This window comes from Petaurus breviceps, unplaced genomic scaffold, assembly GCF_028583685.1.
Source record: "Petaurus breviceps papuanus isolate PSGF00001 unplaced genomic scaffold, PetGlider_PUasm1.0 138, whole genome shotgun sequence".
In the NCBI taxonomy this organism is placed as follows: Eukaryota; Metazoa; Chordata; class Mammalia; order Diprotodontia; family Petauridae; genus Petaurus; species Petaurus breviceps.
Genome location: NW_027185694.1, coordinates 20,285,627 through 20,295,129, shown reverse-complemented (window position 1 = coordinate 20,295,129; position 9,503 = coordinate 20,285,627). Strand labels below are relative to the sequence as shown.

Here is a 9,503-nt window from a genome sequence, read left to right as displayed (position 1 = left end):
GAGCTTTAACCCTTAGTGTTCCAGTTATCAGGATAAGAGCCAGTAATGAGGAAAAGGGACTTTTACACTACCAGATAGAGCAGTGATTTTCAAATCTTGGATATGCATGAGGTTTTTATGGGTGGGCATGTGAACCATTCCACCTGTCATTCTGTTTTTGACACTGGTTTATACCACTCATTTACTAATTAATCATATGTCACCTGTGACATCTATTGCCAAATCAAACTATCTCATTATTATCATTGCAACTATTTTTCTTGCTGTTTATCTACTTAATTCTAGTTTCAATCAGCCAAATGGTAAACTAATTGAAGGCAAGATGTCTTTGTCTCCTTCTACAGGATGACTGGCTCCTATTAGGCAAATAAGAGATCTAGGACTAAAGAAATTTACCTTTATTATCTCCTCACACCCAAAGCAGGTAATAAAAGGAAAATAGATGGGGGTTAGGGTAGTGGAGAGAGAAAACTCTTCCTTTCGCTTGTTAGAGAGAGTAAAGGTAGCTAAAGTACTCTGGATTTCAGTACTTTGGTGTTTTTCTGTGTCATTCACCCATTAAACTAGTTCCCAAGCCTCTCTACTGCATCCTTGACCTGTTTGGCTTTCCTAGGGTCTCCTGGTTTAACCACAGAGGTGGTCAGTTAAGGGTGTTGACTTTTCAAATGTCTTTTTCAAAGGTCCCTATGTAGTCCCCTTCCCCCTCTCTCTTAGGAAGTAACGATACTGTAGAAAGATGTCAAATGATCATACTTGAATCTAAATTTCCACTCTGTGTGGCTTGGCCATCCCTGGTCAGTGGGACTTTAGGCAAGCCGCTCAACTTTTCCAGGTCTCAATTTCCTCATCTGTAAATTTTCTACTTAGATGACTTTGTAAGGTCCCTTTAGTCTTCCAATTTATGATCCTATGAAATTGCTTGAGACTTCTAGCTATGTTCCCCTTGGAAAATCTCTTTTAAATAACTCTTGGAGCCTCAGTTTGTCCATCTATAAAAGGGGGCCAGCATGCAACTCCTGAGGGGCTGCGGGGCCAGAGCTGGAGTTGGGCTGGGCCCCACCTGAACTCCTCCCTCTTAGGACGATCCTCTTTGGCCTCGCCTCGCAGCCTCGCCCCGCCCCGCCCGCTTGCATCAAGGCTGGGGGAGGGCGGAGTCGAGAGGGCTCCAAGATGGTCCCGCCCCGCTGGCCGCGGCCGAGGCCGGGGCCTCAGAGACAGGACGGGGGCGGCCCCTTTTCAGAAAAGTGACTCTGCGGGGAGTCCGAGGCTAGCTGCCGGCTGCTACCCCGGTCGGGACCCGGAGGGGTGAGAGCAGGCCAGAGGAGCCTGGGACTTCGGGCCTCACCGGAGAGGAGCTCGCGAGGAGTGAAGTAGCTGCGCCGGGGAGAAGGGGCGGGGATAGAGCGTGCTGGGACCGGATGTTTAGACGGAAGGGGCGGGGCGGCGGGGGGGGGGGGGGGATAAGGGGGGGGGGGGAGAGAAAGGTGAGGAAAGGTTACGAGGGAAGGGAGAGGAAATGGGGGAAGAGAAAGCAATGGAAATAAGGGGAAGGGAGAAGGGAAAGGAAATGGAGGGGGAGGAAGAGAGAAGGGAGGTAGGAGAAGGGATGGGAGTGGAGACTTTGGAGATCTCAGTGTTGGGAAGAAGGGGATTGGATATTGGGGGGAGTCACAGGTGGAAAACTCTGGGGGCAGCCCTGGATCCATGAGGCAGTAGCTCCAGCTCTGTTCCTGGCCTCCTGGGCTTACTTTTAATATTCTCCCACCCACTACAGCAGGATTTCTTAAGCTGGGCCCCCTGTTTATTTAGTATTTTTATAACTAGTTTCAATATAATTGGTTTCCTTTGTTAATTTTATGTATTTTAAGCATTTAAAAATGGCATTCTGGGAAGGGGTCCATAAGCCTCATCTGACTACCGAAGGCATCCATGACACAAAAGGTGAAGAACTCATTCTAAAGTATAAACTTGATGCTTAGATTGCCCATATTTAGGTTGTTTCCCTGTGCCCCTATTCTCCCTTTCCTGCCTCCTTTCTCCAAACCAAGAACCAGGCACTTGGCAGACTCTTGAGGGTGTGGCTGTATACCTTACCCTAGATGGGGGATGGGGGCAGCTGGAATCTAGGAAAAGAGCCCCCTACAGGGCTGTTATACAGAACTACAGGCCCCTACTGTCAATGGGCAAGGACCATCAGGATGGACCTTTGTGAGACCTATATCCTAGGATAGGTTTCTATGGAAGATAAATATCTTGCAAGTATGGGTTTTTTTTTATACTTTTAAAAAATATTTTTAAAGATACAGCTAGTGAAGTTGGCAATTAAGGGCCTAGTGTCTAGGACATTAGATTTTATAGAATAACAGACTGGAATTGCAGTAAAGACTGAGTTCGGATATCAGAATTATGTTAGGTATGTGAGGCACAGGCCAAACTGCTTTACTTGGGGAGGAACTGACAATAGAAAAAAGCATCTATGATGGCACCCAGGCTTGAACAGTGAGAGGATGATGGTTATGGACTGGGGAGTAGATTCTTCCTAGGAGAGACCATTACTAACACTCTCCTAATTTTTCTTTTCGGAGGCAGATACTGAAATTCCTAGGCTCAGCATTTCTGACACTGCTTGTACAACCTCTTGTTCAAAAATAGTCACAAATAATCTTGTACGAATCTATTTAATCCGTTTCTTAGGAATATGTTTTTCATCTTGACCCTAGTGTGGTTTTTGTTGTATGGGTTGACCTTGTTAATCTTCACACTCACAGTCAAGTTTGAGTTTCCATCCTAACTAGTCCCTATAATATTTTAAAACACTGATTTATTTTGAGGGTTTTTTTCTCCCCAGATAGTAATAACTCATTTTTATGTTACTTTACGGTTTGCAAAATGCTTTTCTCATCACAGCCTTGTAAGATAACATAGTACAAATAATGCAGCTTTTGGCACAGTGGATGGAGTCCTGGGCCTGGACTCAGGAAGACCTCTTGAGTTCACATCTGGTCTCATACACTTTTTTAGCTTTGCAACCCTGAGCAAGTTCCTTAACCTCTAATTGCCTCAGTTTCCTCAGCTGTAGAATGGGAATAATAATAATTGCACCCTTCTCCCAGGGTTGGTTCAAGACTCAAGTAAGACAATACTTGTTTGTTGTTTATTTTTGGTGTTTATGCTTTTTGGAGGGGGAAGGGCAGGGCAATTGGGGTTAAGTGACTTGCCCAAGGTCACACAGTTAGTAAGTTTTAAGTGTCTGAGACTGGATTTGAGCTCAGGTTCTCCTGACTCCAGGACCAGTGTTCTATTCACTGTGCCACCTAGCCACCCCTGTTTTTTGGTTTTAAAAGCACTTAGAACAGTGCCTGCTCCAGAGTAGATGCTATATATATGCTTTTTCTCTTCCCTTCCGCCCAGATGTTATACTTCCCATCATAAAACTTAAAAGAATCTAAGCTCAAAGATGTTGAGTCATACAGCATGTGAACATTAGAGCCAAGACTTAAAACCCACATTCCTAGAAACCTGTCGTTCTTGTCATTTTTTATACACACGTATGTGTGTATATACATACATCTGTACATATGTGCATATATATATTTATCTACATACACACACACACACACATATATATATATACACACACATACATATATAAACAAGGGAGGTCAGTCTAAGCCAATAAATTGAATTTCACAGATACTGTGTTTTTTTAAACAAATGGGAGGTATATGTAACCCTGCTCAGAGCAAGTCAATTAGTGCCATTTTTTTCAATTCACATTTTGGTAAATCCCACCATATTTCAAAGTTTTTCATTATTATGTTATCTGTTTTGGTGATCTGTGATCAGTGAGCTTTGATGTTACTATTATAATTGTTTTGAGGTGCTGCTAACTGTTCATATAAGATGGTGAACTTAATCATAAATGTTGTGTGTGTTCTGAGTGCTCTACTCATGGGCCCTTCCCTAATTCTCTTCTCCTCAGGCCTGCCTATTCCCTGTGACAAAACAGTATTGAAATTAAACCAGTTATTAACCCTACAATGGCCTCTAAGTGTTCAAGGGAAAGGAAGAGTCAATCAATACTACAAACTTCTTTGTCATCTTGTTTTAAGAAATTACCACAGCCACCCCAACCTTCAGTAAATAACCACCCTGGTCAATCAAGCAGACGCAAGACCCTCCACCAGCAAAAGGATTAGTACTCATTGAAGGCTCAGAAGATGGTTACATTTTTTAGCATTAAGGTATGTACATTTTTTTAGACACACTTAACAGACTGAAGTATAGTGTAAATGTAACTTTTGTGTGCTCTGGGAAACCAAAAAATTCCTGTGACTCACTTTATTGCAATATTCACTTTATCGCAGTGGTCTAGAACCAAAACCAGCAATATCTTCAAGGTATGCCTGTAGTCGGAGTGGAGGAAGGAGAGCATTTCAGGCTTTGGGGATAGCTTGAGAAAATGCCTAAAGCTAAGAGATCTTGACTGTAGTTCAGATCTTAGGCTCTTGTTGGTGCCTCTTGGAGGTAAGGTATGTAAGAAGACTGGAAAAATAGGGAGGAGCCTAGGTTATGACAGGACTTTGAAAGTCGACCAGCATTTTGTATTTGATCCAGAAGGCAGTATGGAACCACTGGAATTTATTGAGTAGGGGTGTGTGTGTGTGTGTGTGTGTGTGTGTGTGTGTGTATGTGTGTGTGTGTGTGTGTGTGTGTGTGAGAGAGAGAGAGAGAGAGAGAGAGAGAGAGAGGGAGAGAGAGAGAGAGAGAGACATGACTAGACCTGTGTTTTAGGAAAATCACTTTAGTGGCTGAGTTTAGGATGAATTGGAGTAGGGAGAGATTTGAGGCGGGCAGATCCACCAACAGGCTATTGTAGTAATCAGTTGATTACTATGATCACGATGAGGTGATGAGGGCCTGCACCAGACTGGTGTGAATGTTAGAGGAGAGAAGGCTTATTCCAGTGATGTTGCAAAGGTGAAATTGCAGGCCTTGGCAGCAGCTTGGATAAGGGGGGTAAGAGATAATGAGTCCAGGTTGAGAGCCTGAGGGACTGGGAGGATGGTGTTGCCCTCTTCAGTAATAGGGAAGGTAGGATGTGCAGAGAGTTTAAGGGGAAAGAAAATGAATTCTGTTTTAGACATACTGAGTTTAAGATGTCTACTGGACATACAGTTTGAGATGTCTGAAAGGCAGGTGGAGATGGGAGTTTGGAGGTCAGGAGATAGATTGGGGCAGGAAAAGTAGATTTGATAATCATCAGTATAAAGATGGTAATTATATCCAGAGGAGCCAATGAGTTCACCAAATGCATAGTATAGAGGAAGAAGAGAAGAGGCCCTGGGGAGACCCCTATGGTTAGAGGATGTGATCTGAAGAAGGATCCAGCAAAGGAGACAGAAGGAGTAGTCAGATAAGGAGGAGAACCAGGGAGGAGTAGTGTCCTGAAAATCTACAGAATAGATAGTACCAAGAAGGAGAGAGAGTGATAAGCAGTATCAAAGGCTGCAAAGGGTTCAGGAAGAAATGAGGATTGTGAAAAGGCATTGGATTTGGCAACTAAGAGGTCATTAGCAGCTTTGGAGAGCAGTTTTGGTGGAAGATGACATTGGAAACCAGATTATAAAGAATTAAGAGAGAGGAGAGAAAGTGGAGGTGCCTATTGTAGAAGGCTTTATTTTTTTTTAGGAATTTAGCTATAAAGGGCTGAAGAGATATTGGACCATAGTTACCAGGGATGGAGGGATTGATCAAGTGAGGGGTTTTTCAGGATAGGAGAGACGTGGACGTGTTTGTAGATAGTAGGGAAGGAGTCAGTTTAGTATAATAAGCATATATTAAGTCCCTACAGAGATATGTCTTGTTGGGGAGCAGCCAAGAAATCAGTGTCACCAGATCGAAGAGTGCTTATAGAGAAGTAAGCTGTAAGAAGGCTGGAAAGATAGGAAGGGGTTAGGTTATGTAGAGACGGAGAGATTAGAAATAAGTGAAAGAGTGGGGATGACAGAGGGGACAATCTGTTGGAAGAGATAGGATGGAACAGAATTTTGTATTTAATCCTGAAGGCAATAGGAAGCCACCTAGGTTTATTGAGTAGGGGGATAACATGATCAGACCTGCACTTTAGGAAAATCACTTTAGTGGCTAATGTAGAATGGACTGGAAAGGGGAGAGACTTAAGGCAGGCAGACTCCCATAATCCACGTGTGAGGTAATGAGGGCCTGCCCCAGAGTGGTGGCAGGGTCATAGGAGAGAAGGGCCTGTTGGGATGTGATGCTAAGGTGAAATCAAGAGGCTTTGGCAACAGATTGAATAAAAGGAGTTCTCACTGTTTTCCTCCTTCCCACCTTAGTTTGTTGTTTGGGAAATATAGTCCACATTTCTCTAACATTCTACTGCTTGAAAGTAATTTTTCTCATTTATGATAACCCTTTGGGACAATGTTACTCATATGTGATCCAGGTTTTGCCATTGAGGAAATGGATTCAGAAGTGAAATGACTTCTTCAGTCACATGGCTAGAAATTGAATTCAGATCTAATGACTCCAGATATAATTCTTTTTTCATTATGTTACATTGCCCCTGAAAAACCGGTAATGAACTCAGTTATTTAAAGAAAGAAATAGGGGAGGCAGTGTCAGGAGGACTTGAGGTCGGTTCAGGCCTCAGACACTTAACACCCACACAAAAAAACTATCCCTGTTACCTTGGGCAAGTTACTTAACCCCAATTGCCCTCCGAAAGGCAAAAAAAAAAAAAGAAATCATCCTACTTACAAATGTGAATAAAAAATAGTATTTCACCCAGGTCAACATGAGAAACTTTAAAAGCCAGATACTGAATGGTAATTCTATTTTTATCTTCCAATTTGTTCATAAACTGGAAAAGAAAGTCTAGCTTTCCTGTTCTTTCAATTTTCAAAATACTTCTAAAATTTCAGAAAAAGTTTCTCTTAACGGGTGAACTTTCTCTGATGTGTCTGATTCATCCACTTGTTTGTGATTTTCCAACATTGGTAAACATTTCTTGACTGGTTGTTCATTGATTAGGTTAAAGAGAAGATTGCTGCATGCTTTTGTCTGGAAAGGGCCTTAGAGATTACCCAGACTAGCCCCCAACTTTACTAGTGAAGTGACTAATAGCTATTGTAGTTTGGGTCGAAAAGTTTGAGCTTGAAAAAAATAAAAAATAAAATAAAAAAGGGGCAGGTAGGTGGCGCAGAGAATAGAACACCAGCCCTGGAGTCAGGAGGACCAGCATTCAAATCTGGCCTCAGACATTTGACACAAAAACTAGCCGTGTGACCTTGGGCAAGTCACTTAACCCCAATTGCCCTGCCCTCCAGGAAAAAAAAAAAGAAGCAGAATCTGACTTTTACATGATCTTAGATTTTATTTTAGTTTAGTTTCAGTTTTTATTTCATGTCATTTTCCTTAACTATTCTCTCCATTCCAGTTAAATGGCCTCCCTGTGACTCACCTCTCCCTCACAACATTCCATTTTCTGACTCCTAGTGTTTGTATGTAGATAATGGCTGGAAGGCCTGCACATCTTACCTGCCTCATAGAATCCCCAGCTTCCTGCAGATGGGATCAGCTCAGTAGAAGAGGTCTGTCTGGATATCTTCTGATAGCATTCTCTCTTGAAATCACTTTGTACATATATTATAATTACTCATTTATGTAAGTCCTCCCAAAATAGAATATAAGTTCGTTGAGGGCAGAAATGATGTCCAGTTCAGTGCTTTATATATAGTAGGTGCTTAATAAATGTTGCTTTGAATCAATCTTCCTTTTGAGGTGAGGTAAGTCTAGTTATGTTACCCACTTTCTGTTTTTTTTTTTTTAATTCTTTAGTAGATAACTATTTCTTTTCAGTTTCAAAAAAATTCATAAAGCTGCACAATTCAATATTATTTTAAATACTTAACTTTTTGTTTGGGAGGTTTTGCTTGTAGGTCAAAGATTTCTTTGAATTGTATTGTTCTCTGGGATGACTTTTCAAAGGCTAAATGCATCTCCGAGGTATCTCACTTCAAAATGAATATTGATTTTTCCAGGTAGAAAATACTGGGTTCCTGCCAGGGGTTTTAATTGTGAATATGTTGTGTTCCAGGTTTCTTATTTCCCCTTTTACCTTCTTGAAAGAAGGAGGCTATAATCTTGATTTTTAAAAATATATAAACATAATATATATATAATTTTTGTTTGTGAAATCTTTTCACTATAAATGTTATAGTTGAGCTATTATATGTCTATCCTGGATGCTTCCTTGTCAGAGTCTAGCACATTCTTTCTATTTGTATTGCTAAATTCTGGAATGTTTTCTTAAAGATTTCCTGGAACATATCTTTCAGTGCCTTTTGTTTTTCTAAATTTTCTGGGGTAGCTGCAATCCTGAGTTTGCTGGGAGCTATTTTTCTGGCCTTTCTCTTGAATCTGCATGCTTTCTTTTTGGAATTCAGTCAATTAACACCATTTATTAAGTTTCTAAACAATTCCAGCCCTAGAGTCTCTTGGGGAAAAATTCATTGGTTGTCTTCCCTCTACTTAGCAAGCAATTCTTTTTTTCCTATATAGTAAGACATGTTTGTATCTCAGGCTTTTTTGAAGTTTTCTTGATATTGTTCATTTTGTTTTTTTTCCATCCATTTTTTTTCTTTTAACAGCTTTAAAAATTTTCTCCAATGTTTTTTTTTTTAATTCAGACTTTTATGTGGTCTTATGATATACTTAATACTAGTTCTTGCTTTAATTTCTACAAAGTGCTGTTCATTTGAAGATGTCTTTCTAATATGGTTGTTTCTGCTATTGATTCATTTGTATAGTAATTAATTTTCTTTTTTTTTTTTGGAAAGATTGTGCCTCCAAAAATTAGAAATGGCCACTATGATTTCAGAAAAAAAAAATCAAAACAAAAATATAAAGCATTACAATCTGTCAATAAATATTGATCTAAGATTGGCTATAATAATAGAAAATAACAATAATAAATACATTGTGAATTGATATTAAAGAAAGCAAGAACTTACAAGACAGTTAATTGAAATGTAATAAAACTAGAGTAAGTTAATAACTAATATTGTTAGTTAATAGTAAGAAATTTTAATTTTCCTCTATCAGAACTTGCTAAATATAACATTATGAAAAACAATTATAATCTTTAACACAATACTGAAGGAAATCTAGGGTGGCTATAGCCATGGAAAGATGTTCATTCAGATATTACAAGTTTAGTTTAATGATTTTTTAAAAATTGAATTTTTTTTTCAATTCTTTTTTTTTCCTTTCTCCCATCTACTTCCTACCCCCAAATTAATTATTAGGTTATAACTGCTCTAAGGGCAGTTGAGTGGTGCTGTGAATGCATAGAGCTCAGGCCCTGGGGTCCTGGGAACCTGAGTTCAAATATGGCCTCAGGCACTTACTAGCTGGATGACCCTAGGCAGGTCACTTAGAGATTGCCTCCCCCCACAAGAAAATTTCTTTTAAAAGTCATA

The 9,503-nt window shown here is 40.2% G+C and overlaps 1 protein-coding gene across 2 annotated transcripts in view; it reads left to right on the top strand.

The window, feature by feature from the left end:
- ZNF205 (zinc finger protein 205) overlaps positions 1-9,503 on the top strand; it is a 57,031-nt gene continuing 47,528 nt past the window's right edge. Inside the window, exons 1-3 of one of the 2 annotated variants that reach the window (XM_069107003.1) lie at positions 1-1,370; positions 1,869-1,941; positions 3,983-4,244. The gene's annotated coding sequence lies outside the window, so the exon portion shown is untranslated. Of the gene's footprint in view, positions 1,371-1,464; positions 1,942-3,982; positions 4,245-9,503 lie in introns of those variants that run through there. The other variant, XM_069107010.1, reaches the window with a different exon arrangement.